Consider the following 21927-nt stretch of genomic DNA (forward strand, 5'->3'; position numbering starts at 1 on the left):
CTGCGTGCAATTGCTACTTGCCACTCAGCTATGCTGCTAGCTAGCAATTACTTTTGAGTTAGTTGGCTTAATAGAAATTCAACGAGCATATTTTGTTTGTCTTGTAGTCAGTCATCCTGCGCCCAGGTGTTTCCCAGGGCGCACTTTGATTTTCATAGGTAAATGTTGGAGCAACTTTTCCTGGCCTGGCCTTGCCTCGCCTGGCCTAACGAACTTGTCCCGCGGCGAGCGCTCGTTTATGCGCGTTTTGTTTGCCCAACGCAAACCTCCATCCAGCCCCTGATAGGTAGCTATGTCGTGCTATGCCGTATTACTGCTGCCTGCTGCAAATCGATTATGAATTATTTGACTTGAAGAAATGACTTATGAGACTTCTTCCTGCAGGACAAAAGCGTAACGCACAATGGTCACTTGGCGTCTCCTTAGCATTTTATCATTGTTGTACACGAGTGGGTGGTTGTGGTTAGCTGGTTGAGTGCTTGCTTGCTTCATGCAAAAAAAAAAAAAAAAAAAAAAAAAAGAAAAAAAGTAGAGGATATTCTGTAAAGAGAGATAAATGAGTTTAAAGAGCTGTTTATACAAATAAAAATGCTATACCACGATTTGATATGCCTATTGTTGGGTATTTTAAGCTTAAAGTTTTATAAATATTTTTTTGAAATATTTAAAAAAATTTATACTATTTAATATTTAATTTGTATTAATATTATTTTTATTTAATTTTTTTATTTCATAAAATCAAATCTTTTACTGTATTTTATAGGGTATTCTCACAGTTTTTATTAAAAAACTTAAACGATTTTATGTATGCCTTCATTTTTGCTTTATTGCTTGCCCTTTAACACTAATAAATTAACAAAACATTGCTCTCTTGATATTGAAAATTGATTTAAATATTGTTGCTGTGATTTATGGTTTCGTTCTTTTAATATATTTTTAATTTGAATTCTATGCAATGCGCATAAATTATATATGATTGACACACTAACATACAAACACAGACGCACACACACGCACCCACACTCAGCTCTTTTAATTTTATGCTCGTATATTCATGTTATTAATTGATATATTTTCTCTTGATTTTTCTTTCAGGTAAGTTTGCACTACGACGAGAAGGAAAACGTAAGTCGAACCACCGCATAATACCAGCTACTACATAGTATCTATTTATTTATTTAGCCACTCAATGGCTGTAGGGTGGTGTTTATTTGACTGCTGCTTTTAAATAATTAATGTTCTGGTAATCGATTTTCATATTAATTAAGATTTATTTGATTCGCATAACACTCGTGGAGGAACGAGAGGGCAACTAATTGGGAATATAAGCAAAAAGGCTGCTAATTTATTTTCCCAGTTGCGCATTTTTATAGTGCAATTATCACGCCCGTTGAGTGGGTCAATGGCAATGTCCACCGAAGCTCTCTAACCATTGCTCATAGGCATAGGGTCAGATAAAAATCTTATAAATTAGTTAAAGAACCCAGAGCAGCCCAGTTAGCCCCAATCTCCGAAACAGCTATTTAGACAGTTGATTAATCGGCCAACGTATTAGGTTTTCGTAATTTGTGGTTTGGGCTGCCTTTTGTTTGTGCCACCACCTCTGTATGAATGCGTGTATGAATGTGTGTGTGTGTGTGTGTGTGTGTGTGTGTGTGTGTGTGTGTGTGTGTGTGTTTGTGTGTGCGTTTGTATGGAGCATATGTGTTGTAGACTGTTGCTGGGCAACCACTAAGCCAATTAAGTTATCGGTTTTTCGTCCTCTACTCAAAATGTCATCAATGGACCAACAATTGGAAATTGATAGCCAGCAAATTTGCCATCTCCTTTTCTATGAGTGAAGTGGCCTTTGAATTGGTTATGTATATCTCATTATTGCCTATAGATAGATATGTATATATATTAAGATATATATGTGTGTGTGTGTCCACCACTACTCAAGTGGCACTTGTGGCAATTACTGCCAAGTAGACGCGACTAATTTGTGCACCTTGGCTTTTTAACGTGTGCGGACTTCAAAGCATTTCATGCTGACTTAAATCAGACGTGTCAGACCCTACAATTGCAGACATTGCTCTGCTCTGCTCTGCTCAGTTCAGTCAGCTCTCTCTAGGCGGCCGCCCACTCTACTCTATGTTCTCTACTCTCTACTCTCTACTTATACATAAATCTTTCTGTGGCCTCTCTGAATGCATTTTCAAGTCAATCCACGCAAGGCTTTTCAAGTGTAGGTAATTTATTATTGCAGTGCATTTGGCGCGGTGCAATCGTAAAATTATTGATGCTATAATGCTTTAAGCATTTCTTGTTTATCTCGAGCAAGAACGCCTCAGGTCAACAAAGAGTTGTTGAGCTTACAGTCTTATAGGTTAAATAAACAAGTCCCGAAAATTTTAAAATTTTTTATTGCCGTTCTACTCAGATGTATATAAAATTATGTTTATATACATATGCGATTCTTTAGAAAATTCCAAATAAATTCTAAGTAGCAATATGAATAAATATTTTATAGTATAGTAAGTTATAAAAACGTCACATAAAAAATGATATACAACTATTGATACTATAAAGCATTAAGCATTTTTTGTTTATTAAGTTAAATTAATATATAAAAATATGCTCAAATGATTTACCATAATTTTTACTGTAACAAAATATTTCAAAAATTATATTTTCTTAACTTGCGACACTTTTAATTCATACTTCAGTAAAAAAAGGATTACAATTTTATTTATTTTTTTTATATAAAAAAAAATTAAAAATTGGAAAAAAAAAAAAATTTTATTTATATCATAGTTCATTATAAACATTTGACAATAGCACAAATGATCGGCAATTGCTATAAAACTTGTATTTAGAATTGCATTTGGCATTCGAATTGCTTGTCAAACCCTCGTCACCTGCTGCCCATTACGTATATATTTGTTGGCTACTTAAGATGCTATTGCCCAGTGTCATCTCTTGGCATTTCTATCACACCTCGGCTGGGCTGCGGCGCGCTATCCCGTCACAAGATTTTTTCTTTACTCAATTATGAAAAGAAATTATTAAGTGCTAGCTGCGCTAAATTAGTGCGCAATTGAGTGTGGCGGGAGGCGTAGTGAGGCCGTAATACGGTTTGGGATGGTGTTGGGAGGCGGAGAAGAGTTGTGGGGGAGGGGGGTAGCTGGCAGGAATGAAAACGGCTGCACCTGACTCAGTCGCCTGCCAGCAACTTGTGCATTGCATGCTATGTCTTTTGCGGCCAGTTTTGCCCGCCCACCCGCCTGCCTGGCTGTGGCCTGTTGGCTCATATTTTTGCCTCCCATTTGCTGGGTAGCTTGTGGCACACGTCACCGGCACGGGAACTGGCTATGAAACATGCCTGTGTGGTTCTGTGTGTGTGTGTGTGTGTGGTTGTCTGTGTCTGTATCTGCATGATATAAATGGCGCACATTTTGTGCATTTCATTTGCGTGATTTGCCAGCCAAAATGTGTAGCATTTTCCTCGCTCATATAGCGTTGGAGCCGTCCCAGTGAGAATGATGTTACTCCTGATGAGCATGATGATAATGTCGGCCCTGTAAGTGACGGCCTGTCTGGCCACTTTTGTGGCATAGGATAGAACACTGAAGGCGAGGCAACAGGTTGCTTTGCTTTACTTGCTGCTGCTGCTTGGGAGAGTTTTGTGGCATGTTTCTGTTTCACTTTATTTTGCTGTTCATTTTGGCTTTATTTTTGAGCAATGCGGTTTTCTTTTTTTAGCTGGATAGCTGCCAGATGCTTGTGCTGTAGCATCACCCACCAGCACAGCAACTAGCAGGGGGAGTAGGGCGTATTATCAGCCAAGCTGCTAATGAGGCATTTACATTGTTATGTAATTTTTGAAACCTTAGCGAATTATTTCTTAATTGGCTGTGACTTTACCATTTTGCTAATTGCAAGCTTTTGCTTTGATCGCACACACAACTTATCCGATCGTCATCTGCGCAACTCGATCGTCATAGACATATGTGTATTTAAGTTTTACGATTCTTCAGCAATTTGCACACGATAAACAGACTGTGGAAAAAAAAGAAACACGACGGTTGCCAGAAAGACTTTTGCGAAAGACTTGGGTAAATAAACAAAACAACCGACGCGACGGCCCAGGCAGGCAAAAAAAAAAAAAAAGACCCACTCACCAGAAGACAGACAGACAACCAGCAATACGGCTAGCCAGGCGATGAGACACCGCCATCTGCGGCACCCGGCGGAGGAGGCAAACGTAGTCTCATCCTCCATAGCGCAGAAATCGGATCAGATCAGACGGCGTCAAGCAATGGGGGACGACAAACGCAAACACTAACTAAATATTTATGCATGAGAATGGAAATTGCTGCAGCGAATGAAATCCAAATTTGATGATATTCCTTAAAGCTTGAGCGAATGATGTTAGTTTATTTTTTCTTTCTTTCTTCTTTGTGTGCTGTTTTATTATCTGTTATTTTTATGCAGCTAAGATCTTTTGCTTCGTTTGTGATTTAAATGTTTCGAGTGTATACGAAAAGACCGACGTGAGTAGTAGTGGGAGGAGAAATATGTTATCTGAATTTATTTTGATGGTCGCAATTTAGTTAGGGAAACATTTTTTTGCGAGAACTATTTTTGTTTTTTATATGAAGTGAAATATTTCAGATATAATGGGAAAAGTGAATAAAGCTATTTTCCATTAATATGCTAAAAAAAACCCTGGTATTTTAATTTAAAAAATAAATTTTCTTTTTTATTGTTTTAATTGATTAAAAAATAGTAAATTATTTGGGGAAAAAAACAAGAAAAACATTTGCTGAGATTTCAAAAAATAAATAAAATGGTCATTTGAAAATTTTAAATGATAATAAATAATATTTGTAGATTTTTTTTTTTGTTTGTTTAGTTTTTGTTTTTTAAATCAGGCACAATTGTAAATTAAATTGGTGATTTATATTACCTGCTAATTGCTAATTGATTAAATCTAATCACTACTTACTTTGATAGCGATTACCTTTTGCTTTTAAGCACTTCAACTGTAAGGCGATTACTAAGAAGCGTGAATGATTTGTCAAATGCTATAAGGCCCGGAGCAGGCTTGCGATTTGACGCTTCTCGTCATTTATTATGCGGCACAGCAGAGCAGATCATTAACACAGCGCGAGTGTGTGTGTGGGAGTGTGCTGTGTGAGTGTTTGCAGAGTTAGCAGAAAGAGAAAAAAAAACAGGGTATAAAAAATAGTATTGACAACGAGACCTAAACAATTTTGTGCTATGTGGCGGATGCCTCAAAACAAAAAAACGTGAAGTCAATTATTAATATCAACAAATAAAAACAATCAAAGAAAAACCTTGTTTTTAATAAAACAAAAAGGTAGCTTTAAGATACGCATGTCAATTCGATAAGCGCCTGCTGGCAATACAAGCATATATCTACATATGTATATATATATATGTATTTATAAGTATGTATATGAGTTGGAATATACCCGAGCATAAAGTGCTAAGTGCCTAAGTTTCGTTGGCGGCCATTGTCCAACTGGCACATATTGAAATGAATCATTTGTTATGAAGCCGCCCGCCCACGAGCGGATCACAATGTGACGCTTTCAATTATGCGAAAGTCCGACTGATCGCTGTTGCAGCTGTTGTTGTTGTTGTTGTTGTTGCTGCTGTTGTTGTTGTGGTTGCACATCCATATGAGCCAATTTCCGGCGGATTGCATTTCGAGCGGTTGCCAAGCGTGTGCGTTTTGTTGTGGAGTGTTGCATAGTCAGTAATTAGACAAATGCAGTTAAAGTTGGAGCACAACGTTTGCCCGGGGCGCACATTGTTCCTCATTTTATGAGTGTGAAATTTAATTAATTAAAACTAGACAAGTATAGACAGCTAGTCAGTGCAGTCAGAAATTTTGCTACCTGACAGCCTGGCTCACCGTATGTGCTCGTGTGTGTGCGTGTGTGTGTGTGTCTGAGCCAGCCAGCATGCGTTATCCAACACTGTGTGAAGCTCGCATTTCCCTGTCACTAGCATGTTGGCTCGCCTGTCAGTTGCTCTGCTGCCTTGTTGCAGCTTTTCATTTAGCGCTGCATTGTCCAGGTTAACTGCGCAGGTTAATAGTGCCGATTGCGTGTAAATGTGTTTGTAGTGAAGTGAGTTTATATCTCTCTGTCATTCTCTCTCTCTCTCTCTCTCTCTCTCTCACTCACTCTGACTCTCTCCTTGTCTATCTGTGTGCTTAATTATGAAGTTTTGTCGCCATTGGCAATGGCGTTGGGCGTCGTAAATCGGATTTAAAAGTTTTAGATTGTTTTCGTGGATTTTATTTTCTGTCTGCGCTTAGCGAGCTAATCATAAAATAAAGTTAAAACGATATGCAAAGTTATATATAGTTTTTGCATTTCAAAAAATTGTAGTTTTCTAACAAGTTTAATAATGTTTTTCTAAAGAACAATAAACTGTTTGTTAGATATGCTGGCAGTCAAAGCTAAGCTATGCATATTTTGGAGAAACATTAACAAATGCTAGTAAATATATAAATTATATGAATTTGTGTTGAAAAACCAGGCCCGAAATAGGATCACACAGTAGTTGTTATACTTTGTATTACGACTTATATTTTGATTTAAGCACGGCACAGCACATCGATCTACACAGCTCAAGAATCGCAACAAGACAGATCGCGATGCAGCAACATTCAATGCGCGCTAGTCAAATTCGTCAGACACATAATGTTTCTAGACTAGCGTCGCGACACTCAACATTAAGCTAGGTACACACGATGCAAACAATTTGCAGCAAGTTGATTGCTGCAATCAAATTTGCACGTTTGAACACGAGTGCAAACATTTTGCTGCTTGTCGTCTGAACACTGAATTTTGCCGTTAGCTTGGTTGCGTCAGTTGTTTGCTTGTTTGAATGTGCTGTTTACTTTCAGCCGCAATATTGCAGCAAGCAAAGCAAAATGTGGGATCGCGAGAAAACGATTGAATTAATTGAATTGTACGAGAATTTTTGAGTTTTATGGGATGTTTCGTCAGCAGACTTTAAAAATAATTATAAAAAGCAAAATGCTTATCGCGAAATTTCTAAAAAAAAAAAAAAAAAAATGTACTTTTTCTAATAAAAAATTGAAATCACTGACTGACATGCGAAAATTGTAATTGTTTTTTCATCACCATATTGTATTAAAAAGTTCTGATGCACTCCTTTTTCATCTCTTTTAGAAATCCACTCTTTCACCCAACACTTTTTTTTTTTTGGCAGACTTCTCTCATTTCTCATTTTTTTTTGTTTTATCAAAATTGCTAATATAGCAGCAGCAGCAACTCTCGATTGTTGCGCCGACATAATATAAACACGTCGTTATTCCTTGAATTTGAGTGTCACTCGCAACCAGTGCAAACAAATACAAAAAATGAAAACACGTGTAGACATTAATGCAATATATTGCACGAAATAGCCATGCAAAAGTTTGCGTGCAAAACAAAAATTGATTGCAGCAAGTAATTTGCATGCAATATTTGCATTGGTGTGAACATTTGTGCAAACTTTTGCTGCAAATTATTTTCAACTTGCTGCAAATTGTTTGCATCGTGTGTACCTAGCTTTACGATCGATGTTACTTTTGCATGAAAATGAATTTCACAATGTTGCAAACTATTGCTATATGCTGCAACATGAGTGTTTCTAACACTATATACATAGTGTTGAAATTCAATATTCAACAATTTGTAATAACGAAATTGAGTTCTTCTATAAATTTAATTAAATATATGCAATTTAGATTAGTTTTCAAACTAAGCAAAATAAGTTTAGTAATATTTTTTTTATTGTGCAGCTGTTTTACTGGGATAACAGCTTGCTCTGTATATGGCTTCATATTTCATAATGAAATGTGTGCAATTTTGAAAAGCGCTTTTCCGGCTGCTCCCCAGTTGTTAATGAACTCGAGTTGATTGCAGGTTGAAAAGCCAGACAGCTGTACGTGTTCCACTCTGCACAACAAGCGACCTTAACTGTGCTTTAAAAGGCAACCGCCATATTTAACACTAAGCCAGCTAACTAATTGGTCAGCTTTTGTACTCAGCTACATGTGCGTTCATCTGATTGTGTGTGTAGTGTATGTGTGTTTGTGTGTGTTGTGTGTGTGTGTGTAGTATATGTGTGTGTGAGTTCTGTTAAGCTGGTAGCCTGTCAACGTGCTATCTATAGAGCCATTTATACATCACTTGCATGGGCTTTGCCTTTGGCTTTTTGGGCTGTATACTATATACATATATAGACGTCAGAAGTGCAACAGCTTAAACGCTGACCATTCAACACGTCAACAGCTAGGAGCTTAACTTGTTGCACAAAACCAGCCAGCCAGGCAGTTAGCCAAACAGACAGTGTTTCCTGTTAGTCAGCGCCTATGAAGCTTGAGCCTGGTCGTGAAGGTCCTGGCCAATTTTTTTTTTTTTAAGCTGACAGACTATGCTGGGCTCTTGACTTATGAGCTCTGAAGGATACTGCAAAAGGTAACACTCATAAATTATGTAAAACTTTAAAATGTTATCGTCGTTGCTGTGGTTGGGCCGTTGTTACGTCTCGGGTTGAACACGTTTTCTGTCAATTTAATTCCTAATTAGTCACGGCCACTTAAAGGGCTCCCGTCATCATCAGTCCGCTGGGAAGCTGAGCGCCTTTCTTTAATTGAAATTGGCAGCTGCTTACGTTGGCCCGGCCATTTGCACGTGATTTCATTGCTAATTATTGCCATCCACTGTTCCCTGTTGTATGCTGCAAGCATCTGGTAATATTGCTATGGCGAAAGCCAGTTTCCATTGTTGGACTGAGGTGAGAGCTGAGAGTGATTTTCAACCTACCTCACATACTATGTATGCTATTGTAATGGCTATTAATAGATTAATGCTAATTAGACATCAAACATTGGCCATAGAGAATTCTTCAATAAGCTGCTGCTGCTGCTGCTGACTGGCCAGGCCTGGCCTGGCCTGGCGATTGACTTCCAACATGTATGTATGTGCTCTGTGCATGACTGGTGCAAGTTGATGCAGCTGCCAGCTGCCAGCTGCAAAGCTAATGAGCCATGTTTAGTTGTGATTAATTGCAGCGAAACAGCTAACTTCAAGGCCGACAGCAATGACAAGTGTTTGGCATTTGTCGATTGTTGGTTTGCCAAGCGCTGAGCACATAAAAAGCAAACAGAATATAAAATTGCCCGAAAACGATTTCTAGTAAAAAACTAAACTACACTTAAATGTATTGTGAGCACTTTACAAATGATAGCCAGAGGTTCCATATAATTTTTTGCTTTTTGTTGCCTTTGTCTTTTATTCTTTATTTTTTATTTTATTTATTTATTTTTTTTTTTTTTTTTGGAGAAAAACCATAAAAATGGCAACAAGTGTGTCCCAAGTTTCGTTTCCTCTCGACGGACAGAAGCATTAAAAGTTTTGCGGCCCCTTCACATGTTTTACGATTGTGTGCGACGCGAGGCTGGAGGCCATTTTATGAGAAATCGAGAAAAGTCAGTGGGCCACGTAGCAGAACATGAATACACTGTCTAAGATCTAGTAAATTCTTAGCATTGGCTGTCAAGTTCTATATTCATTTAAATTATTTACATATATATATAAAAAATAATTTTTAATTTCCACAGAATTCGCTTAAGGCATGTTTCTTCTCTTAATTTATTTCTAAAAAATTCTTTGAAATTAAACGAGTGTTTTCCTTTAATTTAGATTTTTACTAGATTCTTCAAATTGTTTATTTTCAATTCATACATAGCATATACATATTTATTAATTAAATGCCATATATATTTTTAATTGCACCATATATATTCCAACTTATATTTCAATCTGTATCAAGACTTTTATGTGGGCATTTCCCACATATTTTGCATTCCAATTACTGTATCTACTATTGAGTAATAAACCAACTATTTCTATATAGACATCTAGTATATATCTAATGGCATATTAATAGTTCAACATGTCACACACAAACGGTTCCTATGATCGGCAGTAATTGTTAGTCAAGCGTCATGGGAAAGTTGTGCTAATCCATTGTAGAGTATGTCACATAACACGCCACAAAGCTTTATAGTTTTATTATATAATTTCATTCAATGTTGTTGCGTTGTGGTTACGTCTTGTTGTTGGCTTTTGCTGTTGTTGTTGGCAGTTGTAGCACGTTGTAACTGTGCCGGCCGGCAGCCGGTTAAGTTGTCTGACAAGTTTTTCCACTTGCCCCGTTGTCTGTCTGCCGATTGTTGCTGCTGTGTGATGAGCTCATCGACGGGGCAACCACATGGTCTGCGATCAGCTGTGCCAGAGGCAACAGGCACAACAAGGCAAGGCGAACATCGCACAAGATCTTTTAGTGCAATTGCTGTGCGCTGACTTTCAACTTGAACCCATCAGTGGGAAACGTGTGCGTTTCGTGAACGTGCCTACAGTTTCGACAGCGTTCTGGAACTTTTTGAGTCATTAATTTGACGATGCTAAATGAGAATTTATGTGTCTGCTGCAGCGGCGTTGGCCAAACAATTTCTCATGCATAAACATTTTTCAACGCTTGACTGACAGGCCAGAGACGAAAGTATTGCAAACCGAGCTGGCAACGATTCCTTCTCGAATACAGATGTCATTAACACTTGCTCAACCCCAAACATGGCCTGACCAAATATTATGAGCAAAAAAATTGCCTAAAAGTTGCAAAAATTAAAGCTACTCCTTCCATGTTAGAACTATAATTGCTAAACACATTACACCATGCTTGAAATGCTCGGCTCTTGTTTCCAGATATAACAAATTGATTATTATGAGCTTGTTGTGTGTGTTGCTGAAGCTACATAAAAGGACTGTTTATGCCAAACACTGAAGTTACCGACAAATAAAGATAAATATATGGGGTTATGCGAGGCACAGATACAAATACCAAAACATTTCGGTTACTAACAAAATATTAAGGCTACAAATATTCTTCATATATGGAGCTACAAATGATATATTACCCACACACTACTGACGGTGTCATTCAGTTATAGATTTCTTTCTCAATTGAAGTACTACAATCGTATAGATACTGAAGATGCTTCTAAACTAAGATAAGAACACACACGCAGAAAAAATGTTGATATAGTTACCCCTATGCAGATACAAATACAGATACAGATACAGATACAGATACAGATAGATATGATGTGTACGGACAGATGTGAAATCTGTGCATTATTGCCCAAGTCTGAAATATCTAAAATAAAAGCATGTTATATACAATATTTTAAGATATCAATTCGTTTATAGCTACTCCATCTATGTGTTTACTGTCCATAGTATAACCGGTTAAAGCAAGCATTGGCTGCCTTAAATGGTTGCAGTTATTAAATTTTAAGAATTGTGCATTTATGGAAATCTCGAACTCATGTTTTTAACCCCCATACCCGATATCTGCGCAGATACGCGCACACACACAGATGAACTGCAGACATATACAAACAACGTCACTTGATCTTTTTCGCATTGAATTTCACACCATAATGAAGCTCATTTATTATTGCTTGGCTTTACGTTTCACTGCATGCCACGCCGCGTCAAATGGAGTCCAAATGAATAACAACAACAACAACAACAATAACAAGAACACAATTTAAAGATGGGGATAATGACGACGATGATGGCTGAGTGAATGAATGAAGTAAGACGGGCAATATCCAATGTATATTTTAGCTTAGCTCTGCACTCTTTTGTGCCTTTGTTTCTGATTCTGATTCCGATTCGGATTTCGCGATTCTCACTTGACAGCTCAATTGCGCAGCCGCAACTCCGACGCAATTCCCGCGCTTCAGTTCAGTTCAAGGGCAGCCGTGCCTTACTTCAGCGCAGCTTCCATTGAATCGTTGCTCTTTCGAATCCACTGCCATCTCCAGATATGAATATATGTGTATAGATATGACTGTATGCATGAGTGTGTATGTCAGTCAGACGTGTTTTTTTTTTTTTTTTTTTTTTTTTTTTTTTTGACGCAACTGCAAACTAATTTCATAGAAATGTTCTTTCTCTGTAAACTAATTTCACAATACATGTGTGCAGGCAAAACAAGCAAACAGCAACGAGCAAACATCAGGCAAATGTGTTCGCTATGATGCGCGACCACTCGTTCAGCTTTTTAAATTGGCAGTCTTTGCCTTGGCTTCTTTTGTTTACGTACAAGCATACCCTAATTGTAGAGAACTGTTGAGTATTTTACGTTCAAAGTGTTTAGAGCAGGTTCTATTGTAATATCAACTCGAATATAATATACTTAATTAATTTTTTTTCCTGTTAAAAACAAAAAAAAATTTTTTTTAATGTGCTCAAAAATTTGAAAATTAGAGTCCTAATTTATTGCATATCATTATTATTATTATTATTATTATTTTTTTTTTTTTTGTTATTATTATTATCTCAATATTATATAATATTTAAATTTATTATTTTTAATTAAATTGTGTTGTGGAGTAAATTAAATGATTGAGTTAAATTATTTTCATTTATTATAATAAATTAATAATAAATGAAAATATTTTACCTAATTTATTTGTTAAAGTCCGATCAATAAAATTAAAATAAATGCAATTGAAGTTAATGTACAAAAAAATTTAAAATAAGGAGTTAAATTAATAATTTAAATTTAAAATGTTAAACTTATACTTATTGGTAAAATCAAGGCAACATCAAAAATTAAGAATCAAACTAAGAAATAAATAAATAAACTAAGAAATAGATAAGTAAAATCGTCAAAAATGCTTTCATGAATTGATGTTTTATTTAGTAAACCTACGCTACTATGCGTATACAATCAATCGATCAATCAATTAGATGATCTAGTCGTTGTATTGCTGTTCAACAGTAAAGTATTTGTTTTGACTGTAAGATATTTCTCAAATGGACTGCAGCAGACATTGGAGAAAACAAAGAAAAGAAAACGTATTGTAGAACTCACGAAAACCTAGTGAGAGTAGGTATTGTAGTATTTCAAATATCATCAGGTGTTTTCATTTAATTTGCGAGAAATGTTATCTGTCAGAAAGGGAATGACGGAAACATCTGTGCGAGGCAAGACGGCGAGACGGCGAGTAGCTCAGCTGCCCGGCACTTCCAATGGGATTTGGCATGTTGCAAGTAATAAAAGAAAACATTGCGTAGCATTTCGAATTGACTTTAACTTTGTTTTACCTCGCTCAGTCACTGTCTCTCCTTCTCACTCTCTCTCTCATTCTCTGGCCCTTGTCTCTATTTGGTTGTTGTTTATCTGTGAGTGCACAATGAAAGCCGAATATGGTTGCATTCAGCTGTGCCATTTGTTAGTTTGCTTTCTAGTTAATTAACACAGCGCACTCGGTGTCCGCTAGTAGGGGCATCAGTCATCAATTGTTTGGTGGGTGAGCTGGCTGATTGCATGCCATTGTTACCATTCATTGGCCAGGTGCAATGGTATACTTATGTATTCTGTTGCTGTCGTTCGTTGCCGTTGGTGGGGTGCTGTGCTGTGCTGTGGCGCTCTGTCTGACAGCATTAGCCGGTGCGAAAGCTGAGCAACCTGATTGTAGTGTCACCTAAACCATTGTGCGTTGGCATTTTTAATTACATACAAACACGGGCTGTCATGTAAAGAAGGCTGTCGCAGGAGTCGGGGTTGACTGTTACGGAGGTGTTCCGACCTGGTAAATGATAAATGATAGCTGCTTTGTTGTGCAGTGAGCGAGAGAGAGAGAGGGGCAATGAAATATGCAACACGTATACGTCACGTTGCCTGCTGCACTCTACTCTATCAAGTGTGGAACAGCCAGAGCACTAGCTGTTTCTGGCCAGGCTTAGGCCAAAGCCAGCACACAGCATTACAAGGCATGACTCGAATTGGGTACTGCAATCGTGGGCGGATCTGTGTGTGCATGTGATGGGTGCCACCAAAAAAGGCGGCTGCGGCGGCATCAAAATGCAAAGCAAACACAGGCCCAAGCGGAGATGTAGCTCGTAGTTCGTATCTCTCAGTGTTCTTCTTTCTGCTTGTTGCAGCTTTCAACACTAATGCAATTTGATGCGGCACAAAACCACACAACTGCATACACTCACACACACATGCACGTCAACATGAGCAACATTTTAGTCAGTGAGCCAACTGAAAGCCTGCGCTGGCTGCTGTGGCGCTTGCGTTGGAGGTTTTTACAAATCCTTAAGAGAATAGGATTTTCAACACATTTGCTTGTGCGCTCGCGTTCGTTGCATAGTTTTAGGCGTTGCATGCAACGCGCTAAGCCGGGCATTTGCCAAGGCGGTAACGACAACGGCAACAGCTACAGGAGGCAGCCGCAGCAGCAACAGCAAGCGCACAAAAACATATTATTTAGCTTACTCTTCGCCTGTCTCTTATCATTATTATCTGGGTGCTTCCGTTCAATAGCCGGCATCAGCGCCGACACCGGCACCGGCACCGGCACCGACTCCTGCACCCACCCACAGCACCTGCAACGGCATCAGCAGCATGCACTGAATTTATGCAAATGCTGCAGTTTGCTTTTCAATTTCGTTCGTTTTACATTGCCTTTGCCCCCCTGCCTGCTGCCTTTCGCCTTTGCAATCCGGCAACAAGTTTTACTCTCTGCCCAGGCTGGGCTGCTCGGCAGCTTCTTGCCGTGTTTTCTCAGCGCATTAAGCTTGAGCACAGTTGTGGGGATTTGTGAGAAATATGGGTGCTATTCTTTGCATAAAGTGACGCATCTCACTCTCGCTCATTCTCTCTCTCTCTCTCTCTCTCCCTCTCACACACACTCACTCACTCATCAGTTTTGCATCTCTTCATCCTTTTATTTACTTTCACTTCCATCGTTCACTTCACTTCCCATGCCAAAGCTGCACAATTCAGTTTACAATTCTTGGGTTACATTTGCTTCTTGTTGATTTTTTTCCTTTTTCTCTGCTGCTTTGCTGCCACAGCAACTGTTGCTGTTGCTGTTCCTGCTGCTGCTGCTGGTTAAGTGTCACAAATATAAACGATTTTAGCTTTTAAATGCGCCTAGCTCTGGGGCTTCGATTGGGACTGGACGGCGAAGCCCTTGAGTTCCTTTTGTTAGTGTTGTGCATAAGCTGGATATATGGTATTGACTATGCAAATCCGCGGCTTAAACCTTTTTTTTTGTCGTTTCTCTTTTTGCCCTGGACAGCTTTTGCTTGTCAGTCCAAAGGGACGAGCTGCTCAGTTTTTACCTGTATTTGATTGTGCTGGGGGAAATGAAAATAGTTGATTGAAGTTAGTTAAAAGCACTTTTTTCTATTACAACAATTATTTTTGTTTACTCTTGATTGTTAAGCTAAATGGGTGTTTTATTTAGTTATATTCTGAGAATACTTCGTAATTTTACTGCGATAAATTTGGAATATTTTTATTTTATTATGATAAAAACAAACTTTAGTTGTAAATAGATTTTTCTTTACACTTTTATTGGCATTAACAATGAACTCAAGTTTTTGTTTTATTTAAATCGAATTTCAAGCCTTTCAACTTAAACTATAGATCATGCTTTAATGTAAACAAAGCTTTGTTTAGTCTTTACTTTTGTTTAGCCTTTTACTAAAAGGTTGTGTCCTTAGAAAATACCAGGATATAAATACATTAGATTCTCCCAAGTGTTTTTATTTTATTCTGATAAAATCAGAGGTGAATTGTAAATATATTTTTCTTTACACCTTCGCTGGAATTTGCATTGACCTGGAATTTTCAATTTTTATTGTAATTACAATAACGTATTTTATCTCATAAATGCGTTATTTTAAAGGATTTTCTCTGCTGGCTGACATTTTTAAAGCTATTATTTACGTTATGCATTATTAAATTAAGTTGTGCTCGTTGTGGTCAGTGAGTCATTTAGTTAGCCAGCCGTAGAGCGCAGCTCACGCCCCAATTTTTATCATCGGGCTGTCCAGCTGTTCATTAACCTGTGTGTATATATAATAACAGTGCCAGTGGCGCAGCTATGCCGACCCACAGTCATCATCATCCCGCCCGCACGGCTCGCTGCCTTCCATTGCATTGCCAATTTACGTGTGCAAAAATGTTCGCTTCATTTGGTACGCGGCTGGCTGGTGCAGCTGTTGTTAATGCTGTTGTTGTTGTTGTTGTTTGGGGCTATTGTTGTTGTTAATGTTGGCATTGCCCCGCAGCAATGCGGTGCGCATAGTTGACAGTGCGGAAAATGCAACGGCAAATGCCATGAACTTGTTGCAATGACAACAGGGCGACAGGCCGCTACTTAGCTCTGGGCTATGTGCAGCATGAGGCATGGGGCATGGGGCATGCTGCACGTTGCATGCTGAATGCAGCATGATGCATGCAAGTTAACAGCACATTAATCATGGTATGGATCGCATTTGTATTGTGTTGTACGATGGGAACATCCAGCAGTCAGCAGCCAACTGTAGCACGAGCCGAGTCCGTTAGTGCGCTTCAGTCTCATTGCCTGGCAGTTATTATGCTGCTTAAATGCCAAACGTAGCGGCCACATAAAGCTCGACAAATTAACGCGTGGGTGGCCCGTCTGACCCGGTCCGGGTCATGCATCAATGTCACTCTGAATGTTGTTGTTGTTGTTGTTGTGAGACTTGGAGCTGAACAACAAATGAACTTGCAACAATCGCACTTTGCCATGTATTCATATGGCTGCCACATGTGTGCCATTTCAGTTTTCGGCTCGTCGGTTGGAGTTGTTGCTGCTGTTGCTGTTGCTGCTGCTGTTGCTGCTGTGTCGCGTGTCACCATTAAAGAACCAGCACTTACACACGGGCAACAATGTTGGCAAGTCAAGCAACGTCAATTTCCGTTTGTTGTCGTCATTAAAATGCAAGCGGTCATGCCTGGCCGCATTTTGCCACTCACTAGCTTTGATATGATGATGACGATGATGACGATGATGATGAGCATAAGCAGGCTGATGATAATGCTGATGATTGCTGCCACTTTTGGTTGCCTCAGCCGCAGAATTCTATTAATTAGTTGTGGCGCACAACATATGTAAGCGACACTCTTGCAGCACTTAAAACAATTTACTCCGACCATTTGAAATGTCTGCATAAACAAGTTGACAGCCCAGCTGACAGAAAGTCAGACAGACTGGCAGACAGACAGACAGACAGACAGACAGCGAGAGGGAGGCAAAACTATGTCTAGGCACTCGCCTAAGTGCGAGGCAGTTGTGTGTAATCGATACGTTCTGATGATTTCCCATTTGTGTAGTGCTGTCAAAATAGACTCAAAGACCACCTTGGCGCTGCGGTAATGCGATTAAAAATGTTGTTTTTCAAAATCCAATCAACAATTACTCACATATAGCGTGGTAAAACATGTGGAATAACTGAAAACTGAAACTGAAATCAAGTGCGGAAATTGAAATGTTGTAAGTGCAGCAGGCAATGCTGTTCTCCTCCTTCTGCTGCTGCTGTTGCTTCTGGTTTTCTTTAATGGCTCGTGGCAGTTGCGGCTGCTGCTACGACTTGTTGTTGTTGCCAAGAGCAATGCAAAGTTTTGACAACATTTGCCACTTTGTCATTCAATTTTAATTTCAAGCTTCGCAATGCGCTGCGCTGCGTTGCGATTTTTACTTTGTAGTTGGGAGTCTAAAGCACTGCTCGTATTCTGACAAAGTCGAAAAGTTTTTTTTTATCGGTGGATGGGTGTGCAAGTGAGGGGTGGGAGGGGAGGTGTGTGGATTTGGGGTTGTGCTGCTGCTGCAGCTGCAGTTATGATTTACTTGCCAAACGCTGTCCCAAAACGAAACGCAGCGCAACGAAATGAAGCCATCAAAAACGTTGACGTCGTTACGCAAAAGCGGAAATGACAATGATGATGACGATGATGGCCATGATGATGATACTACAGCTACTGCTGCTGGTGCTGATGATGATGATGGTGATGGAAGTGATGATGCCAAATAAAATGGCGAGCAGTGGTGCAGGCGAAGGATGTGCACGCAATGGGAATGTGGCTGTGATTTGTGCTGTTGTGCAGGACGCAGAGCTGCTGCTGCTGCTGCTGCTGCTGCTGCTATTAAAACGCGTGAAATTGAAAAGGCGAAAAATTGCAATGCCAACAGAATTGGCAAACTGTTGGACAAGTCGGCATTCATTGTGTCAATCACCAGGGAAAGAGAAAGTGGGCGGTAACTTTAGCTTGACCAGCAGCGAGGGGCAGCAGCAGCAACGGCAGCAGGAAGCAGTTTATGTAGGACATAGTGCTAAAAGCTGTCAACTATTTGATGGTCATGTTGACCGCTTTCCTGGCGAAATGCTTGGCTCGATTGCACTGTCTACCATAGAAGTCGATCTTTATATCCGCATTATAATAGGCTATGTAGGTTACTGAAACTATTTCAGTTTACTCTCTGTATTATGTGATATTGACAAAGAATGTGAATGAATGAATCTATAGAGATACGATTAAATTGCTTTGCGGGTTGCTTTAAAGCATAAACAGGATTATGTATGAGATATTTCAATTGAAAGAAGTGATAGCAGTTTAAGGTAAAATATAGACAGCTTAAATTAAAGTTAAATTTTTTTATATATGTAAATCTTAGAAAGTAGACAATTTTAGCTCTTTTTAGATGATAAATAACTGTTTTCAAAAAATTTAATAATAATTAAAAACTTAAAAAAAAAAATTAAATAAACAATTAAATAATAAAATAATAAGATTTTTAATTACATAAATAATTTTTATGAGGCTTTTGACAGATGATCATTTGAGCAATTTTGAAATGATTTAGCTTGATCCTTACAGCATTGACTTGGAAATAATTAATTTAAAATAATTGTACAGTCAATTAAAATTTTTCAAATAATCAATTCACATATTACCGTTGACCATTTCTCGATGTCTGCGAATAAATGTCTTTTTGTGACACTGAGAAAAATCTTAGAGAGCAAACGGTTGGATCGTTTCTTCAACGAGTTCGTTCTCGAAATGTTTTTTTTTTTTTCGCTCTCGTTTTTCCCCGATCGTTTGATTGAGTTGTTGAAGCGAAACATCTTTTTTCTATGTATATATGCAACGGTATGCTGAGTAAAGACATCAATAGCGTACTTGAATTTAGTGTGTGCATGTGTATGTGAATATGAAGAATGTGTATCTCTCCCTTAACTATGTTCTACAGGAGAGCACAATACGACTCGTTAAACTTAACGCGCTCAACGGAAAAAATAATATAAAATGAAGTGTCTTGTTCTGAGGTTTATTGATTACTATCCTACTCCCCAGACTAAACCTTTCTTACTTGTTTAATAGAGTCGACTCTTTTTAATTTGTACCCTTCTAAAATCGAAAAATTAAAGCATCTTACGTCCCGAACTAAATCATTGTTACATGTTTAATATTTGCTTAACATTATTAATATTCTCTTTTTCCCCTTTGCTTCATTCTATTCGATCCTTTGACTTTCTCATAATAACAAACACTAACTATATTCGTATTAATGTTTTTATTATCTTTATTAATACTCTAATGCTAACATAGTAATTATATATCAACTACACAATGTATGTACTCCAATTACTTGTATCAACTAATTAACTAACATGTCTCTCTGTTTTCATTTCAATTTTCTTGTTTCCACAGGTAGCGACCATGATGTCCTGCCCCTTACCTATGCCATTACCGATACCAATACCTTCAATACATAAAACTGAATTCACACCGGTTCACATTGGAGTCAAGGTGAGTCTCTTACTAAGCTCTATCTCTTCTCTCTTACTCACACACACACACACACCTTTATCCCAATAATATTTCGAGTGCGAAACATGGGCCTTTGCGCATTGCCTCATTATATAATAGTAAATTAAGCTCATAAATGCGAATATCATGCAAATCGCGACCTCCGTGGCCAAAAAGTCAACAAGTGGAGCAAAATGCTATATGTAAATGTTGCCGCTGCCACTGGCGCACAAGAGCGAGCAGCGCACCACAGCCACCACAGACAGGATGTGACAGCATGTCGAGTGGGGTTGCTTCATTGTTGACATTATTGCAGGCACACACACACACACACACACTCCCCACATGTATTTCTATGTATATATTAACAATATATACATATATACATATTCACCCAGATATAGAACGGGAGCAGAGTATAATGCGCGCCACTAAATCAAATTGTTGCTTGCCAAGATGGTGACGCCTGACGCTCTCCTCGTCCGCACACATCCTCATTTGACTACAACTTTAATGGGCAGTGATCACATTTTAATGATACCGAAATGCAGTGCCCGCATATTCTCGTTGTTGTTTTTGCTTTTGTTGTTGTTGCTGTCGTTGTTGTCGTTGAGGAATAATGATGTCAAACCTGTGCATCAGCAGGAGCAGCAGCAGCAGTCGCGGCGAGGGCTGACAGTGTTGTGGAATGCGTCACGTTTGATAAATGCTGCAACATATTTCTTGATTTTGTTTGTCCTTTCGTTTAAATGCCACACATAAATCTATTTTTGAATGAAGGCCACTGCGTGGCAAAACGTGGCGTATGCGCAATATATGTATATATACATATATATACATCTTTTTGGCTGTTTGCTCCATTTTATTGTTGTTGTTGTCTGGCTGTTTTGCTTTTATCTGAAGGAAACGGCGCTTATTGTTTGCATAATGGACGCTCGTTAGCGCCGTATAACATATATATCTTCGGCTATATATATATGTGTGTGTGTGTGTGTGTGAGTGTAAGGCATTGTGGCGATCCTTTAAAGCAACATTTTTGCAATGTCTGCCAACAATGCTTGAACCAATATAAATGCGTTTTTAATTTGTTTTATTTAAAAATTATTTTCCATCACGCCTAGAAGGCATATCAAGAGCTGCTGTTGCTCCTGCTGCTGCTGCTCCTGCTGCTGCTGCTGTTTAAATCGTTGTCGGCCTTTGTCAGTGCACGTTTAATAAATGAATTCCTAGTATTCTCCCCTTTCGGTTTGTTTGACCAGCACTGCATGGACATCGTTTCACTCTTATCCTTGGGGCACGCCAGCTGCGTTCTTGATGCCACAAAGGCTGTGTGACATGGTAAATGAATTTTTTGTTGCCAAAACAGCATGCCAACAAAGTCACAATAGAGTCGAGTCCAACCGTTCTGATCAAAGATAAATGTTGCTTGCTGTTCTGTCTGTGTGTGTGTGTGGGCTACGAGAGCCGACTCTTGTCACTGCTCAGTGTCCCATGCCCAGAGGTTGGCCTGTGGTTGCATTGGTTTGTAGTTTTCATCATTAAGAAGATTTTGTTCGTAAATGGATTTGGTCAATCTATGCATTTAATTCTATTTTGCGAACTCAATCGAAGATAAATGAAACATGAGATGTCAATTGTTGACTACTGACAAATGCTTTTAAAAATAAACTGCAGCACTCGATGGAGCTTGACTGAAATATATGTTTTGTATATATTCATAGAGCAACACGGAGGACAACTTAGTATATATAGTTATTTATGAGGGGGCAGAGGAAGTGAGTTATGCTTTGATGAGGTAAAGAGGGAAAAACTGGGTATCTTCATTCACACTTCGTGATATAAATTCAATGATTATATACCAGCGTAATAAAATCTTAAATGCTATAATGTATCATAATCTAATATTTTAAAACATATTTATCCAATAATTTGCAATAATTGTCAAAAAAGCATTTCCAGTAAATTTATATACAGAAATTTGCTTGTAAGCGCATAATTATAAAACAAATTATTTAGGGCCTATCATCGTATCGGTTGTCCACAGGGATCAAAGTTTAATTGGCAGCTCATAAATCTGTTGTCAATTTTTGTTATTTTTTCCCTCACTCTTTCTCTCTGTTTAAAATTTTTTTTCTTGTATACAACGAAACAGCTTAAAGAACGACACGCGGCTAATTATCAGGC

General features: G+C 38.4%; 1 long non-coding RNA gene across 21 annotated transcripts in view; it reads left to right on the forward strand.

The window, feature by feature from the left end:
* Nucleotides 1-19744, forward strand: part of LOC122757094 — an 84159-nt gene extending 64415 nt beyond the window's left edge. For 19 of the 21 annotated variants that reach the window (XR_006357018.1, XR_006357022.1, XR_006357021.1 and 16 more), the window contains 2 exons: nt 1096-1125; nt 19645-19744. This is a non-coding gene — a long non-coding RNA (uncharacterized LOC122757094). The remainder of the gene's footprint in view (nt 1-1095; nt 1126-19644) is intronic. The other 2 variants (XR_006357013.1, XR_006357004.1) reach the window with 1 other exon arrangement.
* Nucleotides 19745-21927: the final 2183 nt, after the last annotated feature.

Source organism: Drosophila mojavensis, unplaced genomic scaffold, assembly GCF_018153725.1.
Source record: "Drosophila mojavensis isolate 15081-1352.22 unplaced genomic scaffold, ASM1815372v1 contig_287, whole genome shotgun sequence".
Classification (NCBI taxonomy): domain Eukaryota; kingdom Metazoa; phylum Arthropoda; class Insecta; order Diptera; family Drosophilidae; genus Drosophila; species Drosophila mojavensis.